Source organism: Mauremys mutica, unplaced genomic scaffold (genome assembly GCF_020497125.1).
Source record: "Mauremys mutica isolate MM-2020 ecotype Southern unplaced genomic scaffold, ASM2049712v1 Super-Scaffold_100412, whole genome shotgun sequence".
Lineage (NCBI taxonomy): Eukaryota > Metazoa > Chordata > Testudines > Geoemydidae > Mauremys > Mauremys mutica.
In genome coordinates this window covers 405,476-430,772 of record NW_025423335.1, presented here as the reverse complement: position 1 = coordinate 430,772, position 25,297 = coordinate 405,476, and the positions used below count along the sequence as shown (strand labels likewise).

Below are 25,297 nucleotides of genomic sequence, written 5' to 3'. Positions count from 1 at the left end.
GCTTTTGAGCTACACAAAACTCTTCTTTAAATAGTTTTTACCACAAGGCTTGAGAAAGCTTATTACCTGTTCATCTTTGGTGAGTGGAAAGGCTGAGTGCTCTACATCAACTTCTGCAGAATCCAAGCTTTTACTCAAAACTAAGTTTCTAGCCCTTACAGTTTCAAAGATAACCTTCCAAACATGAAGTTAGTGTACAACAATGCACTGGCTTTACCCTTAGTCTCTTTATTGCCAGTTAGAGATTCCCAAGCTGCAGCAGAATTAAATTAACAAGACTCAAGTTAGTTTCATTTCTGATTTTGAACTCTGTGGACAGCAGTGAAACTTAAGAGTGTCAGTTTCATACTGTGGCTTAAGAAAGCATGTAGTGCTGAAACAGTTTATGAGGAGAGAGGAACCAAAAGAACAGAAAGTGAGGGAGAAAGATGAGCAGTGGAGACCTTCTCTCCCTTTTCAGCAGCCAGAAGGGTCTGGCGGAGGAGAAACAAAATTTCTCACCTTCCAGGAGCTACATAGGTTAAAAAGACACTACTAGCCAGATACAGGAAAGACTGAGCTTCCAAGTAAGGTCCAAGGACAGATCCTTACCCAGCAGCTACAGGTTGGGCGTCTCACCAAGATACTGCCTCAACTCTTCACTGACATCTTTCCACCCTCCATGTTTCATATCTACCATTGGCTAGTATGTGGCAGAAGACAGGGTTTTTTTTTCTGAGCTCTGGTTTACACTAGAAGACTATAGAGTAACTAAACTAGAGAAAGGCAAACCATTTTTCTTTTCAGGGCTTTCTAATATAACTTAAATATAGCAAATCTGCTTAACTCAAGAGCCTTTGCTGCAAGCCATTAGATCTTTAAGCCATCGGGGAATAAAAAGATCTGTAAGTCAAAGTTACAGTGAATACATTGCTTAAAAGCTGCCACGGTTTTTTGAGATGTATTGAAAAAAATCAAACCTCCCTCCCCCCCTCTTTTCAGCATGAAATGCTGATGTTATTTTATGCTTATAAAAACATCGAGTCTCTCATTTCTTTAAGGAAAGTATTATACAAGTTACTGTATTTTAAGACTCTCTTTGGCCAACAGTGCTACACAGAAAAGAAGCTACTAATGATTTGGATAGGAAGCAGAATGCACAATGAAGTCTGTTCCTTTTGTTGGCTGGACAAAAAACGTCCAATGCAGCAGTAACTAAGGATGCCCTGAAGGTCTTGTGCAAGAAAATGGGGAGGGAAGGCATAAAATGTTTTATCATTAAGTTCAGAATAAATGCAAGTTTCAGTATACAATGTCTCTAAGTGATTAAGTTTTTGCCTAGTACCCATACATGGTGACTGTAATATGGAATGATCAGTTTAAAGAGTTATGCCAATACTTACAATATACTCATTTGTTTCCTCCATGCAAAACAAGAAAGTCATTAGTCGATAGAGGATGAATTTCTTGTCCCCTTACCCACAAAGTTAGTTTCTTAACTATGGTTGTTCGGGGGATGGGGAGGATGGAGGAAAGGAATTTTAAACCCACACCTTGATGTCCCAAATCTATTTAGATAATACTTTAAAAACAAAATAACATCATGTGGTCCACACCAAGGCTGAAAAAAGTCTACCAGACACAGACTAACCATAGGATTTTTGAGCAAGGACATCAGTTCTGCAAAGTAGTTAGTGTGACTCCATCTCACACAAAATATTCCAGATTAGGCAGCAGACTCCATCAATTTGCTCACAGATGGCCACAGACTAGGTTGCATAAATGGATTTGGACACTGTCCAGAAAAAGCTATTCCTTAAAACTGCTCAAATATTTAAGTGACAAACTTATGTCCATGACCTCCAGAAATCCTCACAAGAGGGCTAACATGAGAACAGTCAAACATCTGCTGCAAACAGGGACAGAATCCTTCATTCAGAAAAAGCCAGGGCATATGCTATTTTCTTTCCCAAAAGACAGAGAGAGAGATATGGGGTGGGAGTGGGGGTGTAGAGACCATGCTGTACCTCAGGGGTTATCAAACTGGGGGTCAGGACCCCTCAGGGGATCGCAAAGTTATTACATGGGGAGTCACGAGCTGTCAACCTCCTCCCCAAACCCCACTTTGCCTCCAGCATTTATAATGGTGTTAAATAAAAAAACCAAAAAACAAAAAAACACGTGTTTTTTAATTTATAAGGGGGGGGTGTCGCACTAAGAGAAATGCGTCACAGACCATGAGATCTGGTCTTTTGTGGGCTTTTACCATACACACCTCTACCCTGTTATAACGCCACTCGAAATAACATGAATTTGGATATAATGCAGTAAAGCAGTGCTCCAGGTGGGCGGGGTGGTGCGCTCCGGCGGAACAAATCAAGTTCAATATAACGCGGTTTCACCTATAATGCAGTAAGATTTTTTGGCTCCTGAGGACAGCGTTATATTGAGGTAGAGGTGTACTACACAGGTTTCATGAGGGAAGCCAGCATTTCTCAAACTGAGTGTCCTGACCCAAAGACGGGTTGCTGGGGGATTGCAAGGTTATTTTAGGAGGGTTGCAGTATTGCCACCCTTACTTCTGTGTTGCCTTCAGAGCTGGGCAGCCGGAGAGCGGCAGCTGTTGGCCGGGTGCCCAGCTCTGAAGGCAGCACTCTGCCAGCAGCAGTGCAGAAGTAAGGGTGGCAATACCACACAATGCCATACTTACTTCTGCACTGCTGCTGGCAGCGGCTCTGCCTTCAGAGCTGGGCTCCTGGCCAGCAGCCGCTGCTCTGCGGCCACCCAGTTCTGAAGGCAGCACCGCCGCCAGCAGTACTGCAACCCCGCTACAATAATCTTGAAACCCTTCAACAACTCCTTTTTCCTGTCAGGACCCCTACAATTACACCACCATGAAGTTTCAGATTTAAATAGCCAAAATCATGAAATTTATTATTTTTAAAATCCTATGACTTTTTGATCAAAATGGACTGTGAATTTGGTAGGGCCCTATTCATCAAGTAGTTTAGGCATGGTCACTACGCCTAACTTTCAGGGGTCTGGGATTCACAAAGCCTGAGTTTGTCAACTATGCTACATATACAATGAAGAGGGACAGATAGGTGCATTAGAATGGGATTCATACAAGTCAGCACACTAGGTGGTTCCCCACTTAAATTGCCCAATAGGAGATCCCAAGCTAAGTGTGTGCACTAAGCCCTTGGCCTGTCTCAGAGAGAGGTGCCTATGTCCAGGCTGCAGGGAAGTGCCTCTATCCACTTCAAATTCTCAGCTGCAAACCCTGCTTTAGCATTAAGTTGTTTTTGTAAGAAGTTGGGGTAAAGGAGGAGGACTTCTCTCACACACTAACCTAACCAATGTGGTAAAAGTTATTTGCCTGGAACGTGAGACACCCCTGGTTCAAAACCCGCCTCTGCCTGAGGGAGAAAAGGGATTTGAACAGGGCTCTGCCATCTCTCAGGTCAGTGCCTTTGTTACTGGGCTATGGGATAGTCTGAGATGGGTCTCCTTCAGTCTCCCCTGCTGAAGCGGTTCCACTGTAGATATACCATTAAAAAATTCACTGGAGCAGGGGAACTGGTTCCTGGGTCTCCCGCTTTCCAAGTGAGCGTTCAAGCCACTAGGCTACAGAGTCTCATGCTTGCTTCCCCCCGCCCACCCCGGCCAAAGTATTTACCCTCTGGAACAGCTTCAGTATTAGGCCAGAGAGTGCACACAAGCATGAGAACAACCCTAGTCCCATCATTTTATATAGTCAATTCAGCCAGGCTATTGCAACAACCTTCTAGGCTGATAACTTTATTATTCCAACAAATACAATTTTATGCATTATTGATTTTCTTGCTCTGGACTTAAAATAACTATCACACTGACCAAACGTATCTATTCTGTGTCAGAGTATGATATTAGAAGTTGTGAGCTTCAGACAATTGTTATATAAACAGAAATTAAAGAGAAGAATTCAGAATGTGTCCTGCACTATGCCAGTTGTGCAACCACATAATTTTAAACCATATGATCGTTTATTTCTGTAATAAATTACAGAAATGTTTGTTTTTTGCAAGCACGTTGTCTATGAAAAAGACAAAGACAGCCAAAATTTAAATTTCTTATGTCATTTAAAAACATTTTTTTTAAATTTGGAATTTGAAGTAGTCTTTATACAACAAAGCAGCAAAGGAAAAAAAGATGCACAAATCATTTGAGGTCACCTTTAAGCTACATAAATGCTTTGCATTCCAAGATTTCACACATCCATACTCCCAATCTTACTATATGATTTTGGTGCAACAGTTTCTAACTATCTTTTAAATCAGTTAAGTGATAAGTTGTGCTTTCCTTCACAGCATCTCTGTCTAAGGTCTAGAACTGATGTTCTTTGGCATTTTCGACTGAAAACTCGGAACTTACAATTGCCGGCTAACAACAGACACTCATCCAGAATCAGGCCTACAGAAAAAAGTAATTTCCTTGCAATAGATATTGTAGTCCAAAACACTGGCCATCTGCTTTATACAGCAACTGGAATGCCACTCTTGGAAACACACACTCCACAGATCCTCAAGATTTATTTTTTCCTTTTACTGGTATTTCATCAAAAACTTTTTGCAAACTGAAGAATGTCATGGACCAAGCAGATTAGTCAGTTTTATCAAGAAAACAGGTATTCGGTCCAGGTAGCAATTAAATTAGTTCTTCCTCCACTCTATGGAAAGGGACAAATAAGCAAGCAAAGCAAGGCTCATCAAGGTTATGGTAAATTACAGCATAAGTTTATCTTGCAATGATGCAATATTCACTAGCCAACTTTTTAACCAGAGCTTCCCTGGCTAACCTTGTCCCAAGGTTTCTTTATTTTACTGTTTAAAATACTGGTCCTTGTGCCTCAAAATTCTTACATGCTAGCCTGCTGCACTTGTGCCCCCAGCATGACTTGGCTAGTCTAGTCTTTAGTGGCCAGGTATCCATCAGTAGTTGCTTTTACGGGTATATGTATACACTTGCCTATTTGCCCTTTCTCCGGTTTTCTGGGAAGGAAGGAATGCTGTAGCAATTAACACAGAGAATACTAGTAGCCAAACCCCATGCTATCACAGGTATAATTCATTAAGTTGTACATTTAAAAACAGCCAAAAATGGCTGACAACTTAAAACCTAGGCAGTAACAGATCACAAGCCCCTGTGATGATTAAACTTGGTGATAATCTAAACAAAAACTATCAGAGGGGTAGCCGTGTTAGTCTGGATCTGTAAAAGCAGCAAAGAGTCCTGTGGCACCTTATAGACTAACAGACGTTTTGGAGCATGAGCTTTCATGGGTGAATACTTGCATCCGACAAAGTGGATATTCACCCACGAAAGCTCATGCTCCAAAACGTCTGTTAGTCTATAAGGTGCCACAGGACTCTTTGCTGCTTAAACAAAAAGAGCTCTCAGCCATGTTTGCAGGTGTTTTGATCACTTCACCTAGTGGGGGTCATCCCAAATTCAAAGGATGTAAGATCAAATCCACTCAACAGGTGCAAATGCTTAACACACAACAGGGTGCTTTTGAACACCAAGACTATTTCACATGCCTACATGACCAAGTTTCAGTGATCAGCAGCCTGCTTTGCTTAACTTCTGTTGCATTTTACTTCATTAGGTAGCTGTTAAGACACTTTGGTCTTTCCACCCTATCAATTTAAATTAATGTAACAGAATAAGCTACTGCCATTACCTTCAGATCCCAGCAAGCGTCTAAGAGGACTTCTCAGTTCTAATTGCTTTTACAACTGTGAACATCAATTTATTTCATCAGTAGCTGGAAAGGAAGGAACTTTTTAGTCATAAAATGCACTTTTCAGATACATGAATGCTATAAAGCTCACTAATCCAGTTAATGAAGGTCTGTATTGCAATGTTTCTTAATTAAAATGTTTACCATAAGGTTAGTAAGTTTGGCACTCACCTCCACTGAAAAATTAAATTTACAGGAGTAAATTAAAAGTGATAATTCAGTTACAAATCAATTTAAAGATGTCCACACACTTCAAGTGTTAACAGAGTCTGTTTGAAAGCATCTTGTTAATTAAACTTTAATACTCCTGGGGGAATTCTGCACCACTGCCTGAGTGAAGAATTCATGTCCCCCCGCAGAAAAATGACTTTCTGACAGGGAAGCAAAGGGAAGCTGCAAGAGCAGTCACGCACCACTCCTTAGCAGTGCAGGTATATCGTTTCAGGTTCCTCCCCTGCTTCCTGCGCCATCGCTCTTCAGCTGTGGGAAAAGGGGGTCGCTGTGTGTGGAGCTACTCCCTCATCTGCCCAACCCCTATGCACCTGGGCTTCCCATACCCAGACACCCGCCCCCACCAAGCCTTACCCCATACACCCAAAACCAACCCTAGCCCTCCATACCCAAACCCCACCCCACCGAACTCAACCCCTGCATCTGGAGCCCCCCTGCACCTAGCCACCCTGCCTCCAGATCCCCAACCCCTGCACCCAGACCACGCCCCCCATGAGTTCCCTGCACTTAAACCCCCACACTGATGATCCCCACCTCCCCTGCACCACCCTCATCCCCCACAGCCAGACCCCCATGCCACTGACCCCCCCCAACTAGCTGCACCCAGACCCCCCACCAAGCCCCATTCCCCCAACATCCAGACTCCCCCACACCCAGACCCCTCTGCTGAGCCCCAAACTTCTTCACCTGCAACCCCCTGCAGAGTCCCACTGTCCCTGCCACCCCCCCCAAATGAGCCTCTGTGCATTCAGAACCCCCTACCTAGACACCCCCCCCCCCCACTGAGCTGCCTGCACTGATTGTCCCACACAGAACCTTCTCACTTCCACCTGTATCCCCCCCTTCATACTTGGATCCTGCCTGGCTGAGCCTGCCTGCCCCACACATGGTACACCTGGCACAGAGGGGCAGATCGGGGGGGGGGGGTGTTTCTGGGGCAGGCCCAGTCTGTGTCCCGGGGTGGGTGGTGGGCAGGCTGCAGGGTGATCTCACACCATCATGCAGCCAGCAGCCTGTGCTCCCCACTGCCATGCTGGAGCCTCTGCATTTATTTATTGACAAATAAAACTCGCAGAAGTTTAAAATATTGTGCACAGAATTTTTAATTTTTTGGTGCAGAATGCCCCCAAGAGTATTAAACTGATGCAGTTTAGTGTGTAGACCAGGCCTAAGATCTAAAGAGCCGGGGGAGGAAGTATAAGACTCTGCTATCTGGGTATAGTGCTGGTGCCTGTGTCCTATCCCCAACTTCCATTAATTCAGGATTTGGGGGTGGGGTTACTTATCCACAAAAGTGTAGGAAGGAGGCAAACTGCATTCCATGGTCTTCTGGATACACTGGGACAGTGCTGCGACACCTGTGTTACCATCCCATTAATCCAGTACCCTGGAGCACCCAATCCTTCCTACCTGGCCTATTAGGTGGCTTTAGACACTCCTTCTTGTCCACAATTGTCAAGATGCTTCAGTCACTTAACAGCTGGTCTGCTTCTGCCTTCCCTGGGAGATCTAGCCCTAGCTATGACATCCACAGGATACCAACTTATATGAAGTTAAATGAATATAGCACCGTGCTGTGTAAACATAACACTGGAAATGTATGTTAAATTGGTTTAACTACATCAAAGTAACTATTCCCATGTAGCTTACACAAGAACTAATGTGTTGAGGCCAAAAGCCAGCCATTACTCAATATCTAGTTTTCCTGGGCTGGTGGTGAAGTTATAAGTAAAGTGCATAAAATTCTTTTAGATAAACCCCTACATGTAGTCTTCTGTAGGAGGAGAAAAAAAACTGGCAAGAGTGGATAAGGAAACTTTCACTGCACACGTCCTGTGGTTAAGTAACAAATTTCAATCTGACGCTGTCAGATTTTATCATGTAATATGGTATAGCTTTTATTTAAGACATTTTTAATGTTCAATAATAGACTTGTCAAATGTATTCAATAATTCTGCATTAACGAGATTTTAAGTTAGTACATCTTGAACAGTTATTTTCCCTTCCACCAAAACATATCAAGTGATAGGAGCATACAATGGACTACCTTGCTTGCAAGAAGTAAAAGCTTTTTTGAATTACACCAGAACACCATACCTTGAGCTATTTTTGTATTGCTTGTCTTAAAAAAAAGAAAAGAAAAAAAAAAGACATCCAACTTCTGGAAGAAAAATGCTGGAAGAGACCTTTACTGCCAAATCTGATCTCTTAATAAGCACAGGCACATGTCTTACGCTTCTGATATTAGAAGGTTCCCACGAGCATCCATCAGAGAGGCAAAGCAGAGCTCAGTAGTAAAGTAGTCTCCAAACTAGTTTACAGAGGATGTGTCTGGATGTCATGTCTTACTGATAGTAAGGCACCTAACTCCCATTGAAATCAATGGGCATTCAGTGCCTAAATACCTTTGAGGCTCTAGGACAGGGGTAGGTAACCTATGGCACAGGTGCCAAAGGCAGCACGTGAGGTGATTTTCAGTGGCGCACACATTTTAATTTAATTTTAAATGACACTTCTTAAACATTTTAAAAACCTTATTTACTTTACATACAACAATAGTTTAGTTATATATTATAGACTTATAGAAAGAGACCATCTAAAAATGTTAAAATAAATTACTGGCATGCGAAACCTTAAATTAGAGTAAATAAATGAAGACTCGGCACACCACTTCTGAAAGGTTGCCGACCCCTGCTCTAGGACCTAGCAATTACGCTACCAGATGTTCCTCTGAGTGGTATGATATTTAATAAAGCTGTCCTGGTTTAGGTATAACAACCTGCAGCAAGAATCTTTGCATCACTATTTATCAGTGAAATGAGCCAGTAACTTATACTGTTGATGGGTAGCCAAGATACACAGCCTCATCAAGGAATTCATTAAAGGCTTCCATATGGGCTGTGTGTTGTGTGGGAAAGGGCATCTGCTTTGTATAATTCTGAATAAAAAATATGGAATTATTGTCCTCTGTTGTTGTATGTATTTTTGAGCATTATTATATAGTAAGTGTATGTTATCTGTGGATTTTTAGTTTCAGCTTCTATAGGAGGAAGTTACTTACCCTTACTCCCTGGACTCCAGTCATCTTGTTTAAGGTAAAATACAGTTTGATCTCTCCTTTCTACCAGGATTTTGTCAGGAGTGGGTTCTATGCCATAGCCTTAGTCTAAATTTGTTTCTTAGGGAGAGTTTGTTAGCTATTTTCTATAGTACTGTGGTTGATGAGGTTGCAGGACCATTAGTTTTGTGAAAGGTCTTCAGCTCATTGGTGAAATCCACAAAAGTGCTATTGATCAGGAGTGAGATGTTAAGTTCCCCTGCCTCTGTATGAGCCCGAGCAGGGAGAGGTTCAGCTCGTACATTCACGTGGTTTTGCAGGTGAGTGCCCTAACCATCAGACTATCAAGTAGTTTTCTTTCATACTCTGACCCTCTGCATATTTAAAGTGACAATATCCATGTAGCCTAACACCACTCATCTGAGAAGTGGGCAACAGATGAGAGAATTGGGTCTCCTACATTTCTGGAGACTATCCTAACTCCTGGGTTAAAGGTTATGGGGGAGGCCTCTTTCTTCCCCCTCCCTGGCATTTTGGATAAAGTTAAGGTTGTTTTGCCACTTTTCTTGCAGGAAAGGGTTCAGGGCTGTGAATCCCAAGCACTTAAGTCCTAATGAGGGACAGAGCTTAGGACATACCCCTCTTAACACTGCCTGCTGTTGCCAGAGCAGGAAGTCATCTACAATAGCCTTTTGTGGATCTCATTCTCAGGCACCTATGTCTCCCCATGTATTGCATAGGGAACCTGTGCACCCATCTCTGGGTTTGTGAATACAAATTAGGTGTTGCAATACTTAGCCCTTTAGAGTACAGATATGCAATGGCACAGTGTGATTGCAGCTTGAACTGACACAGCCAAGCTAGCTTGGGTCCCAGCAGTGAAGTTGCCTTAGTGTAGGCTTGCCCTGCAAGCCCTTACACAGGGTTCCAGGTTGGCTTGTACAGCCCACATAGCCACAGCTTCACTGAGCTGGGATCTAAGGTAGCTAGACTAAGAGCTTGCCCTCAGCTATGTCAACTCAACCTGTATAGACATATTCTAAATAGAGGCCAGAGCTCTCCTCCACCTGCTGTGAATAGGATGGGGAGGCCACAACTGGTTAGCGCTGTTAAGGATAACCGCTTACAGCATCAACAAGGGTACTAAGTGTGAGAGAGGAACAAAGAGGGCAACTAGAGTTAAGTTTTGGGCAGGTGTGGGTATCCACCTATTAACAACCCACAAACTGGGCTATATGTTAGACTGCAGATTAAAAAGCTGCTTGGCTTCTCAAGCAGACAACTTTTCTATCTCTCAAGTACACAAGTAGCACATACATCTCAGAAGGAGCAACAGCCTACTTTCATAGTGGTTATTAACTCTTATATCTTCTCCATCTTGCTAGTGAAATATTTCAGACTGGTCAGTCTACATCAGGGATCAGCAACCTTTGGCACACAGCTCAGCAGGGTAAGCCCCCTGGCCGGCTGGGCTGGTTTGTTTACCTGCTGCATCCGCAAGTTCGGCCGATCGGGGCTCCCAATGGCCGCGATTCGCCATCCCATTGGCCTGGAGTGGTGAACTGCGGCCACTGGGAGCCAACACAGCAGGTAAACAAACTGGCCCAGGCCACCAGGGGGCTTACCCTGACGAGCCACGGGCCGAAGGTTGCCAATCCCTGGTCTACATAAAAATCTAACAGCAAAACTACTGCTTTGATTTAGATGAAAGCATAGGCTAAACTGTTGAATTTAGTCTGCTCTAAAAGGGGAAATAACCAGAGACCTTTATCAATACACTACTAAAAAATCCCCTTGCTCAACATCCTATTTATGTTTATAGTTATCTCTATTACATTAAGGAAGTTTAAAGGTGGTCTTGTCTACAGCGAAGCCATAGTCTCTGGTAGTTTTAGATACTCATGGATTAGCTAATGCACCACTGTACTTCTAGGCCTTATTTTGCATGCAAGCCATGTGATATTACAGATCTTCCTCCCTTCAATCACAAAATACCCCAGTGACACTAAACAATTCATAAGTTCCTAATGTGTGGTGTTCAGAGGCCTTCACCTGTCAGAAAGGAACAAGTGCAAAATCTGAACTACATGTGACAGTCACATTAGTATTCAAACCCTAGAAAACAATACTGCCCTCGAGTTTGTTCTGACAAGTATTTTCTCCCACCTCTCTCCTCCCCCCCATGTAGATTACTTCTGACTATGAAAGCCAGCACCATGCCATCTTCAGTATGTGTGCATCAGTTTCATTTATTTCAGCTCTGGGAACAGTCTTTACTAGTGACTTTTGCTCATTCTGTTGCTACTGCAAAAAAAACAAAACAAACCACTCCATGTTTACATGTCTCAGAAGAAAGGATCTAATATGTAACATTTAGGTAAAGAGCTGAGACTGTGCCTTTTTAATAGTGGTAAGCACAGTATTATTGGTGCTCCCAGAACTAGTTCCTCTTTACCAGGCTTAAGATACACAGTTATACTACAACCAAATCTCTTAAATTCCTAATCTATTTAAAACACTAGTATTGAGACAGTTAATGAGGTATTTCAGGTTTATTTAGTTTCTTTGAAGCCATATACTTTTATTAAGCATTGAAAAATATTTCACACATACAAAATCAACTCCATACACTAAAACCATAATATGGAATTTCAAAAAAAGAGGTGCTGTGCTTAAGTTTATTCTACCAGAAGATACAATCCATGCCTGATGAAATCACCTTCTTGAATTATAAAGTTGCTAAAAAGTGATACACCATCACAATTTGTTTAATGGGAAATAAATTTGTCTTTAGAAAACAGGTTTTTTTTTTCAAACATCTGCATCATGAAAGATAACCATACACAAGGCATAAATGTTACACAGAATTATTCAAACATTTTATAAAGAGATTTGAAAAAGTACCTAAAATAGTAACTTTTGTTCAGTATAAAATTTCAATAATAAAATATTGCTCATAATAAATAAGGAATTTCATGAATACTGCTCTCCTTGTAAAGCTCTCTTGGTCATTCTTTGTTATTGAACAAATATTTCTCTATCAGTAAGACATGACACCTGCTTCAGGGGACATTGCCAATTGTGCATGAAAAACGATGTCCAGAGTGAACAAAAACAGTAGATTTTAACATCGAAACACTTGCATGTGTTAGAATCCAAAAGCTGTTGCATACAAATTGTTTTATTTAAGTTTGAAGAAAAATTTTGTTCATCATTTCCCCAAAAGCTCTTGGAAGTCTGTGCAGCTTTATTTAATGGAACTGTTAAGGAAAGTTAATACTAGTAAGATCCTCATCCCATTTATATGGGGACATTTGATTTCATTCCTGCTCTTCCCACCTGTAGACATGGTAATTTGGAACAGTTTTTAAGCAGCTGCTCAATAGCACTGTGGCGGACATTCAGTTCTGAGGCCAAAGAATCCTTTTCTTGCACTTCCCGAGTCAGCTCTTCAAAAACATCTGTAAGAAGGTTAATAGTTTAATTTAAGGGACAGTCAGATTTAAAAGCCATTACCTGAAAATGTTATGTTAAACTTGGTTTTGGAATATGCAGTGTGATATTTTACAGGTGCACAATGGAGAGCATGTGAACTGGGAAAACATTCAAATATTTTTAGCTACAATACTCCTTGGTACACAACACCCCAGTAGATGTTAACATCTAAACACTTGCATTTGTTAAATAACCCCATTTAATGTATTTGTAGTTTTACTTAAAGTTAAGCTAGATGAGCTTGTTAGTTTAAAATATAGTTTAAACTCTTTGCACAAATACCTGACGAGCAACTGAAGTAGCACATCTTCTATGAACTGTAACCTTTTATCAAGGGGTAAGTACATTATAAAATGTACAAGTGTCTTTCCTTTCTCTGCTCTGGAATTCAAGCTTATGTAGATTTCAAAACTTTATCAGTTAAGCAAATGTAGAGTTTCATTTCAAATGACATTTTGTGCACTATAAAAAAAATCAATAAGTATTTAAAAATGATCTCTCACCCTGGATTTGCTTGAGGAGTTTTTCATTCAGTTGCTCTACCTCTTCAGGAGTCATCATATTCACTGCAACATGAACAAAATCCATCACCACCACCAAAACCAGGGATAACAAAAAAGCATCTATGAACTTTCCCAATCCTCAAGATTTTTTTATTTGAACCCTTTAATGATAATAGCTGTATTAATGTTGATTAGCAGCAATTTGTCATGTTTGAGATTTTTCTAGCATGAGAATTGCACTATTAAGACAAACATCTATTTCATACAAAACCACTTAGTTCAATGTTAAAAGTTGAAGAGTCAAACATTCAATGTTATGAAGTGCCAGAATTAAAGCTGCAAGAGTGGATATGCAGTTTTTAAACTACATGATCACATTAAACGCCCCCCCCCCCACATACACACACTTAGAAAAACATAATTTTCATATTTTTAGGGGCCTCCACAATTAGATGGTGAGCATGAATAGGAAGTGCTATGAAGTTTGTGACCCTGCAGAAACTGCCTCTGGCCATGATTTCTTCAAGGTAGAAAGCCATGCTGGCCTATGATGTACACAAGTAGCCCAATGGCAACATTTTTCAAACCTTCAGGAACTCAGAACAAAGTCATGTATTTCTCTCTCACAAGCACCTAAGACAAACCCTGTACCACCTTAGAGCCCTCTGAAGTGCCAGAAGGCTGTCAGTTTCCTATTATCTACCCAGCTTGCTTTTCAACTGCCAGTTCCATGATTATTTTTTCCGTGTCTCTTCTTCCCTATGCAGCTTGACTGTCCTCAGGGAGAGAGCATTACAAATAAAGGGAAGGGTTTTCAAAAGTGCTCAGGGGTGCCAAACTCTGCTTCAACTGAAGTCAATGGAAGGAGAGCGAGGCCAAAGCTTAGTATCTGTCTGAAAAGAAAAAGAAAGAAAAAATCTCACAAGAAAGTGTTATGTTGTCACAAGTGCAGGGCAGGCTGGGTAGGGTCTGCTGCTGCTGCTCAGATTTCAGAGGCAGCAGAGGGAAAGTGACAAACCTTGTCATTAGCACAGATGCCCATAGGGTGCTGCATAGCAGCAGCACCAGAGTTGCTTACTGCAGACTTATCACCACACTGCACCCATTTAAAAAATAAAAAAAAAATTCTGGCACTTGTTTGAAATAAAGTCAAAGTTAAAATCAACCTCAGCTGAATTTAATTTGCCTGAGAAGATGACTGTTATGCATCATAAGAAGATTTTTTCTTGCCCCATTTTTAGTTACTGTCGTCTTCACAGTGCCCTGCCCACAAGGCCAAGTGAGGAGGCACGGGATATAGAGGGGACAGAGCAGGGCACACAGGGTTGCTGGTGTGTGTGTGGCACACAGACTGGGGTTTAGAAGGGCTAATGGCGGGAGGGGGCCACGGAGGTAATGAGCCAGAAGCTGAACAGGGGTGGGGGGTGCAGAGACAAATAGGGACAGGGTCAGATGTGCCTGACTAAATGGAAGAGGCTAGGGGGTCAAATAGGTCTGCATGGGGGAGGCTCCCTAAATCCTCCCTCCCCTGCAAAAAAACCTGTTCTATAATTCTCCCATCCACACCCAACCCCCACTCCTCCAGGTTCACTCTTTGGCTCCTTCCCAGCAATTACTTCCCTCTCTTTCAGCTCCTCTGTTACCCCTGACTCCCCCAAGTCTTTGCACTGTGGGAAGTATTTTTCTGTATTGTAGTTTAAATGAATTAACAACTTTGAGTAATATGCCTAGTAAGAAATCTATTTGTCAAAAAATTTCTTGAATCTTTTTGGTCTTCTGTATTGTTATTGACATACTTGCTGACAGGTATTTTGAAATAAACTACCAAAATAACTGAAACTGATTGTTATTATATTGTGTTATTTTGACAAATAAAATATTCAGAATTTTAAAACATTGTGTGTAGAATTTTTAGGCACAGAATTTCCCCAGGAATAATTTTAAGAAACCTACTAGCCAGAAGCAGACAAGAGAGTCCCTAAATAGACTCCAGGTACAGCAGTGTTGTAGAAATCTAACTCTTTCCCAGTAGCTGGTAACAGGCTTCTCACATGGACCTTGCTAGTGGTATTTCAACAACCTCTCTCACCTCCCCATTTTTGTCTCTACCCTCTATGCTAGCAGCTGGAGTCCAATGGCTGGTAAGTTTTGTTAACATTTGAGCCCCGTCTGTAACAGCCCAGTAATGCCCATAACAAACATATCATACTGCAGAAAAAACTAGGAGAAAAGTTAGTTGAGAGTGACAGTATTCTAATGTAATCCATATCTGAAATAATAGTCAAAACAAACATACTGGCCAAGCAACCAGCATTTATAAATCCACAAAAAAAGAAATCTGTAGTAGGAGTGCTGACAGACTGAGCTATATTGCTACTATAAGGGCAGGTGACGCTCTGAGAACAGCATACTTCAATTTTGACAGACAGCATTTTTTTTTCTTAACAAAATGTTTAGATTTAATTACGTTAATATCTACTAAAGTGACACAATCAACATGCAACCTCAAATCAACTGGTGACTTACAAACCAACAGTACATTTTGAGTATGGAAATTTTGTTGCAAATGGAACATTAGATCTTTTACTATTAATTTTTCTTACAGTTTAAAGCCCTTTTAAGCCTCCTGCTACACAGAGCCATCAGGAAGTAAGCTATTTGTAACACAAGAACTGCTTCATACCTTTGGTTTTGTTTCAGCAGTAAGAGGTCAGACATGTAAGTCTCAGGATGACTAACTTCAGCCAGACTAACCCACACACAGGCCAGGTCAAACTTTACATAATTCCTTATTTGCTGTAAATTGTCAATTTGGTATTAAGTGAATCAGGATTCCAAAAAACAGTTAGGTCAAATCGATTATTGCCTGCTTTGAGATTTGTTGCTTCATTAGATATCAGCAATATGACACACTGCAACAGTTAGGATTATATACTGGAATCCATGTCTGAAATTCAGAACTTCATGAGCATGGTGCTTAATTTATTCATATTTAATACTGTGAAGAATACTTTCAGTTTTAAGGGGAAGGTTTTGTTTGGATTTCTTGGAGAGCAGTAGCCCAAAGAAACAGATACCATCTCTCCTTACAGCCAGACCTTGATATGAAGACACTTAATTAGGGCTTGGCTACACCTGAAAGTTGTAGCGCTGGGAGTTACAGTGCTGGTCATGCAGCTGTGTAGGAGCAGCGCTGGTGTGTGGCCACACTCACAGCTACCAGCGCTGGTGTGTGGCCACATTTGCAGCATTTACAGCGCTGTTGGGAGTGCTGCATTATGGGCAGCTATCCCAGCATTCAAGTGGCAACAACGTGCTTTTCAAAAGAGGGGGGGTGGAGGGTGGTGTACTGTGACAGGGAGCGGGGAAGATAGAGAGAGTGGATTTTTGGAGCCAACACTGTGTGTTAGCTTCCTGGATTGAAAAATCACAAAATGTTCGCGAACCCTTAGTCTTAATTGCAAACAGCCTGCATCCAACGCTGTTTCTCTGTCAAGCAAACATTCACTCCCTGCCTCTCATTTGATCGTTCACAGCCAGGTACAGATAGCTCCTGTTTGCTGTGATCAGTGTTTGTTTTTTTAGATAAGCAGTTCAACGGAGCTCCGATCGGAGTTCACAACAAAACAAAGAGAGGCTGCATAAAAAAACAAAGAGAGTAATTTAGTTAAAAGCATTCTGGGATATCTCCTTATTCCCTGGAGGCCAATAAAAGCGCTGGTGTGTGTCCACACTTGATGAGCAGCGCTGGATCACCAGCGCTGCAATCGCTACACCCTAACCTGACCAGGTGTACAGCCAGCGCTGCAGCCAGGGAGTTGCAGCGCTGGATGTGCCTTGCAGGTGTGGACGGTTACTAATTGCAGCGCTGGAAAGCCTCTACCAGCGCTGCAACTTGCAAGTGTAGCCAAGCCCTTATCTGTGTCCCCTCCTTCCATTTTGAATTCTACCTCTGTCCTCTCCCTTTTGTTTCTTCAGTTCTCTTCCACACACTTAGCTAATCTCTTCTTTCACCACACCTTCCCAAGAGCCAAAAACCTTCCCCACTATTTCATTAGTCCTCACAAGGGCAGTCAGTATATCAGATCCTAGCGAGCATCCCCTTCCAGCTAACGGGCAATCCAAACTTCTGACACTTTGGAATCTGGCGGTGTTTCCAGCTCCCAAAGCTGGAACAGAATCCAGCCACTGCCCCAATCTCAGGGTCTGGAGGCACCCTCTCAGGACATAGACGAACTTGGTACCTACTTTGAGTGTTGGAACCTGCTATCCAGCTGCCTAGTCCCTCTGGGCATAGTACTGACGCTTCAGATTCTGTTGTTTAGATATGCCCCATCCCACAACCCACGCAAAAGGTGTGAAGTTTCTGGTTTACAGTTCAACTCTCTCAGGGGCAATGTGGTGATTATGAAAGCTTAACACATACTAGTAGACAGGCTTGCACTGATTCTAGCATCACTGCTCTTTCCTGAAGAGAGAAAGCAAGGAATACAGATCACTCAGAAAACACCAGAATGTCCCAAGTGCAATGTCCCTCTCTGGCTCACTCTTCCATTGGGGGAAGGGACAGGAAGGGTAATCAACTGTGTTGCATCAGGCAAGCAGGATCCATCCTCTTGTTCACCCTGTAACAGCTTCCCCTCATGTTAACCCATGATGAAGATAGGTGTACACACACACACTTTTACCATGACATTAATCTCATGCTGCAATTTCATAAAATCTGCAATTCAGAAGTGGTACAGGCAGAACCTCCAAATTATCTCACGGACCAAATACTGCGCCTTGTTCTCAATGGTAGCAGTACTCTGACTGGGAAAATCATGCCTTGTACTGCTTCCCAGTGAATCCGCCCCCAAATATGTTCTACTTAGGCTGAAGCAGCAGCATCAACAGATATCAGAGGGCTCTATATCCAGCCTTCCATGCATTAGGGGCCTCAACTATCCCTTCCTTTCTTTTGTTTTCCTATGCTTATACTGCCTTCAGGGTCAGCATAGTCACCTATGGCAGCATAGACAGGAACAATTCTCCATACATCTTAATTTTAGAATTCAAGTGACATGGGAAAAAAAAATCAATCCTGATTAGATCACAGAGTCAGTGAAAAATAAGACTCATTTTTAGGAAGCAAAATTCCATTTTTCAAAGGGCATTTTCTTCAGTTCATTCCCAAGCATACTTTCAGACACTTCAGATTGTTTAAATGGATGTGGAAAGGACAATTAGCAGTAACAAGTGTTAGATGGCAGCAATGACCTACATTCACCATAAGTAAGGCTATGATTTAGTCGTGGATATTTTTAATAAAAGTCATGGACAGGTCACAAGCAACAAACAAAAATTCATAGCTGGTGACCTATCCATGACTTATTTAGTCATAAGAACGTCCATACTGGGTCAGACCAAAGGTCCATCAAGCCCAGTATCCTGTCCTTTGACAGTGGCCAATGGCAGGTGCCCCAAAGGGAATGAACAGACGGTTATCATAAAAAAAAACAGGAGTACTTGTGGCACCTTAAAGACTAACAAATTTATTGTAGCATGAGCTTTCGTGAGCTAAAGCTCACTTCTTCGGATGCATAGAATGGAACACACAGACAGGAGATATTTATACATACAGAGAACATGAAAAGGTGGAAGTATGCATACCAACAGGCAGAGTCTAATCAATTGAGATGAGCTATCGTTAGCAGGAGGAAAAAAAACTTTTTGAAGTGATAATTAAGATGGCCCATAGAAGGTGTGAGGAGAACTTAACATAGGGAAATAGATTCAATTGGTGTAATGACCCAACCATTCCCAGTCTTTATTTAGACCACAGTTAATGGTATCTAGTTTGCATATTAATTCAAGTTCAGCAGTCTCTCTTTGGAGTCTGTTTTTGAAGTTTTTTTGTTGCAAAATTGCCACCTTCAAGTCTGTCACTGAGTGGTTATAAAGGTTGAAGTGTTCTCCCACTGGTTTTTGAATGTTATGATTCCTGATGTCAGATTTGTGTCCATTTATTCTTTTGCGTAGAGACTGTCCAGTTTGGCCAATGTACATGGCAGAGGGGCATTGCTGGCACATGATGGCATATATCACATTGGTAGATGTGCAGGTGTACGAGCCCCTGATGGTGTGTCTGATGGGATTAGGTCCTGTGATGGTGTCACTTGAATGGATATGTGGACAGAGCTGGCATCGGGCTTTACCATTCCTGCCCATCCTGGCTAATAGCCATTGATGGACCTATCCTCCATGAATCTATTTAGCTCCCTTTTGAACCCCATTATAGTACTGGCCTTCACAACACCCTATGGCAAGGAGTGGGGTCACCCACACTGGCCACTGCAGAAGTCACAGAATCCATTACTTCCATGATCTACGTGACAAACACAGCACCCGAGCTATAAGCATTAACTTAAAGCTGCACAAAGCTTTCACCTGACCATTCTGGACTCATCATTTCTCTCCCTGTCCTATAAGCAGCCATTCAAAAAGCCCTATTCTGCTAGAAAGTGAGAATGCTCAGGTTTCTTCCACATCAATGCAATGGAAGATTTCTATATAATTACACAAACCTGAAGTGATACTGAGCAATATGCCAACATTAACAACCTTATTTAGGCACCTGAATTATATCATCTGCTGATATTGCATAGTATATGAGCACCATCAAGAGAGAAAACCTGAGGCATTCATATTATATTGTGTGGTCACACTGTGTATGTATCACTCGACCAGAATACTACAGCCATAGAGTTCTTGCTGTTCACCTCTGATTTGACTAGATCAATCAGAAGCACAAATTAGCATTTCTCTACACTACAAGAATGACAAGAATTATACTGCAGTTGATTAAAAGGCTTTAGTCAGAGACCCCTTTTAAATAAAGGGCCTTCCTTCCCCAATAAAATACTCTTTTCCACTACTGGCCATAGTGTAGTGTTATACTACATAGCAGTGTTTCTCAAACTGGGGTCACCGCATGTGTAGGGAAAGCCCCTGGTGGGCTGGGCCGGTTTGTTTACATGCCCTGTCGGCAGGTCCGGCCGATCGCGGCCAGTGGGAGCTGCAGTTCACTGCTCCAGGCCAATGGGGGCTGCTGGAAGCGGCATGGGCTGAGGGACTTACTGGCGCAGCTTCCAGCAGCCCCCATTGGCCTGCAGCGGACGACCCCAGTTTGAGAAAAACGGCTATATAGAAGGTAAATTCACACAAGCAGATTACTTCCCATGCATATGAGAGTATAGATCTTATGCTGGGAGTTAACTTCACTCTCCTAGTCAATATGCCTTTGAATAAGACCGGTTCCAAAATCCAAGGGTGTTTGAAAGCTTTAGTGCATAAGGGCTTCTGTATATACCTATAGTCGTTACCAGTACATAATTAAGTACTTTGGGATACTTAGAGTGTAATCTCAACTATTTTACTTTGCACATTATTTTGATTTCTATGTAAAGTTTTCACTCGTTTCCACAAATTCATTCTACCATTCAAGGCAGTTTGGTCTCTGAATTACATATTTTAGGAACAATAATGAGAAAAAGTCACTGTCAGTAATCTGCTAATAACCTCCACTGGCAGGATTGTGCGTCATTGTCATGTCTGAAACATGAAGGATAAGCAAAACTCTCCTCACATGAGTTTAGGAGACACATGATATGTGATGGTTGGGTTAAGACTAGCATGGAAATATAAAGTGAACACATCACAAAGATTCACTTGGTTGTGTAGACTCCTGAAAGCTAGTTTTTATAGACATAAAATAACTGTTTTAGTAGGTTAGACACTTATAGCTGGTATGTGGGAGAACGTAACTGTTAAGAGACTACAGATAGTTTTACAGAATATACAGACCATAGTGAGAAGTAGAAGTGTACCCACCTAATTCCCCCTCTACTTACATTCGTCCCTGCTGTATCGGGGATTGGGCATTGGCATCTGAATCACTTTTAGCTTTTTCTGTCTTCGGTGCTTGATTGCAACTAGACCATAAAACACTCTTGCAACAGAATGTAGCTCCTCTTTCTTGCAACATATCAAGTCTGAAATCAGTAGATTCTTTTTGTTCCAAAATACTTTGTGAACACTTTGAGATACTCCCAGAACTTCCATCTATCCATTTTGCAGAGTACCTGGGTACTTGGGAGTCAAATTGTGGAAGCAGTTTTCTGTCTGTCTGATGTCTGAAGTTAAAAAGCTGGTGTTGAGAAGTTTTTGTGCTGTCTGAATCAGAATCCAAATCTTTGTTTTGTGCATACTGTATAATCCTGTTAATTTTTTTGCTCAAGATACTTTTTACTTCTGCATAGGTACTTTTGGAGAGTTTTGACCGAGGGCAGTCCTGATTTGCTATTAAATGGAATTTTTCAAAGCAGTCTCTGTGCCCCCTTAATGATCTTGTGTGTAGAAGATTGGATTTTGGTACCCCTGTAAAGACAGATATGACATTGACTATGTAAATTGTGTGTTATTCCATAATACCGTTAATACTTAGAAAGCAAATGCTTACATTTTAGAAGTTAAATTTGTGGTTCTATATATTGTTTCCAGGACTCTCATACAAAATGTGTTGGCAGTTTTCCATGTAAGTGGATCTGAAGACAACTGAGGCTTCAATGAGCACAAAAAGGCCATAAATATATGCTGCATCAACACTTAAATATCAGAGTATTAGACTTACTGTTTTTGTTTTGGAGAGAAGGTGGGTGATGTAATATCAGTTATTGGATGAGCTTCTGTTGGTGAAAGAGACATGCTTTTGAGCTACACAAAACTCTTCTTTAAATAGTTTTTACCACAAGGCTTGAGAAAGCTTATTACCTGTTCATCTTTGGTGAGTGGAAAGGCTGAGTGCTCTACATCAACTTCTGCAGAATCCAAGCTTTTACTCAAAACTAAGTTTCTAGCCCTTACAGTTTCAAAGATAACCTTCCAAACATGAAGTTAGTGTACAACAATGCACTGGCTTTACCCTTAGTCTCTTTATTGCCAGTTAGAGATTCCCAAGCTGCAGCAGAATTAAATTAACAAGACTCAAGTTAGTTTCATTTCTGATTTTGAACTCTGTGGACAGCAGTGAAACTTAAGAGTGTCAGTTTCATACTGTGGCTTAAGAAAGCATGTAGTGCTGAAACAGTTTATGAGGAGAGAGGAACCAAAAGAACAGAAAGTGAGGGAGAAAGATGAGCAGTGGAGACCTTCTCTCCCTTTTCAGCAGCCAGAAGGGTCTGGCGGAGGAGAAACAAAATTTCTCACCTTCCAGGAGCTACATAGGTTAAAAAGACACTACTAGCCAGATACAGGAAAGACTGAGCTTCCAAGTAAGGTCCAAGGACAGATCCTTACCCAGCAGCTACAGGTTGGGCGTCTCACCAAGATACTGCCTCAACTCTTCACTGACATCTTTCCACCCTCCATGTTTCATATCTACCATTGGCTAGTATGTGGCAGAAGACAGGGTTTTTTTTTCTGAGCTCTGGTTTACACTAGAAGACTATAGAGTAACTAAACTAGAGAAAGGCAAACCATTTTTCTTTTCAGGGCTTTCTAATATAACTTAAATATAGCAAATCTGCTTAACTCAAGAGCCTTTGCTGCAAGCCATTAGATCTTTAAGCCATCGGGGAATAAAAAGATCTGTAAGTCAAAGTTACAGTGAATACATTGCTTAAAAGCTGCCACGGTTTTTTGAGATGTATTGAAAAAAATCAAACCTCCCTCCCCCCCTCTTTTCAGCATGAAATGCTGATGTTATTTTATGCTTATAAAAACATCGAGTCTCTCATTTCTTTAAGGAAAGTATTATACAAGTTACTGTATTTTAAGACTCTCTTTGGCCAACAGTGCTACACAGAAAAGAAGCTACTAATGATTTGGATAGGAAGCAGAATGCACAATGAAGTCTGTTCCTTTTGTTGGCTGGACAAAAAACGTCCAATGCAGCAGTAACTAAGGATGCCCTGAAGGTCTTGTGCAAGAAAATGGGGAGGGAAGGCATAAAATGTTTTATCATTAAGTTCAGAATAAATGCAAGTTTCAGTATACAATGTCTCTAAGTGATTAAGTTTTTGCCTAGTACCCATACATGGTGACTGTAATATGGAATGATCAGTTTAAAGAGTTATGCCAATACTTACAATATACTCATTTGTTTCCTCCATGCAAAACAAGAAAGTCATTAGTCGATAGAGGATGAATTTCTTGTCCCCTTACCCACAAAGTTAGTTTCTTAACTATGGTTGTTCGGGGGATGGGGAGGATGGAGGAAAGGAATTTTAAACCCACACCTTGATGTCCCAAATCTATTTAGATAATACTTTAAAAACAAAATAACATCATGTGGTCCACACCAAGGCTGAAAAAAGTCTACCAGACACAGACTAACCATAGGATTTTTGAGCAAGGACATCAGTTCTGCAAAGTAGTTAGTGTGACTCCATCTCACACAAAATATTCCAGATTAGGCAGCAGACTCCATCAATTTGCTCACAGATGGCCACAGACTAGGTTGCATAAATGGATTTGGACACTGTCCAGAAAAAGCTATTCCTTAAAACTGCTCAAATATTTAAGTGACAAACTTATGTCCATGACCTCCAGAAATCCTCACAAGAGGGCTAACATGAGAACAGTCAAACATCTGCTGCAAACAGGGACAGAATCCTTCATTCAGAAAAAGCCAGGGCATATGCTATTTTCTTTCCCAAAAGACAGAGAGAGAGATATGGGGTGGGAGTGGGGGTGTAGAGACCATGCTGTACCTCAGGGGTTATCAAACTGGGGGTCAGGACCCCTCAGGGGATCGCAAAGTTATTACATGGGGAGTCACGAGCTGTCAACCTCCTCCCCAAACCCCACTTTGCCTCCAGCATTTATAATGGTGTTAAATAAAAAAACCAAAAAACAAAAAAACACGTGTTTTTTAATTTATAAGGGGGGGGTGTCGCACTAAGAGAAATGCGTCACAGACCATGAGATCTGGTCTTTTGTGGGCTTTTACCATACACACCTCTACCCTGTTATAACGCCACTCGAAATAACATGAATTTGGATATAATGCAGTAAAGCAGTGCTCCAGGTGGGCGGGGTGGTGCGCTCCGGCGGAACAAATCAAGTTCAATATAACGCGGTTTCACCTATAATGCAGTAAGATTTTTTGGCTCCTGAGGACAGCGTTATATTGAGGTAGAGGTGTACTACACAGGTTTCATGAGGGAAGCCAGCATTTCTCAAACTGAGTGTCCTGACCCAAAGACGGGTTGCTGGGGGATTGCAAGGTTATTTTAGGAGGGTTGCAGTATTGCCACCCTTACTTCTGTGTTGCCTTCAGAGCTGGGCAGCCGGAGAGCGGCAGCTGTTGGCCGGGTGCCCAGCTCTGAAGGCAGCACTCTGCCAGCAGCAGTGCAGAAGTAAGGGTGGCAATACCACACAATGCCATACTTACTTCTGCACTGCTGCTGGCAGCGGCTCTGCCTTCAGAGCTGGGCTCCTGGCCAGCAGCCGCTGCTCTGCGGCCACCCAGTTCTGAAGGCAGCACCGCCGCCAGCAGTACTGCAACCCCGCTACAATAATCTTGAAACCCTTCAACAACTCCTTTTTCCTGTCAGGACCCCTACAATTACACCACCATGAAGTTTCAGATTTAAATAGCCAAAATCATGAAATTTATTATTTTTAAAATCCTATGACTTTTTGATCAAAATGGACTGTGAATTTGGTAGGGCCCTATTCATCAAGTAGTTTAGGCATGGTCACTACGCCTAACTTTCAGGGGTCTGGGATTCACAAAGCCTGAGTTTGTCAACTATGCTACATATACAATGAAGAGGGACAGATAGGTGCATTAGAATGGGATTCATACAAGTCAGCACACTAGGTGGTTCCCCACTTAAATTGCCCAATAGGAGATCCCAAGCTAAGTGTGTGCACTAAGCCCTTGGCCTGTCTCAGAGAGAGGTGCCTATGTCCAGGCTGCAGGGAAGTGCCTCTATCCACTTCAAATTCTCAGCTGCAAACCCTGCTTTAGCATTAAGTTGTTTTTGTAAGAAGTTGGGGTAAAGGAGGAGGACTTCTCTCACACACTAACCTAACCAATGTGGTAAAAGTTATTTGCCTGGAACGTGAGACACCCCTGGTTCAAAACCCGCCTCTGCCTGAGGGAGAAAAGGGATTTGAACAGGGCTCTGCCATCTCTCAGGTCAGTGCCTTTGTTACTGGGCTATGGGATAGTCTGAGATGGGTCTCCTTCAGTCTCCCCTG

At 41.9% G+C, this 25,297-nt stretch overlaps 1 pseudogene; it reads right to left on the bottom strand.

The window, feature by feature from the left end:
• Positions 1–12,167: 12,167 nt before the first annotated feature.
• The window catches only part of LOC123361210, a 31,672-nt pseudogene continuing 18,542 nt past the window's right edge, over positions 12,168–25,297 (bottom strand).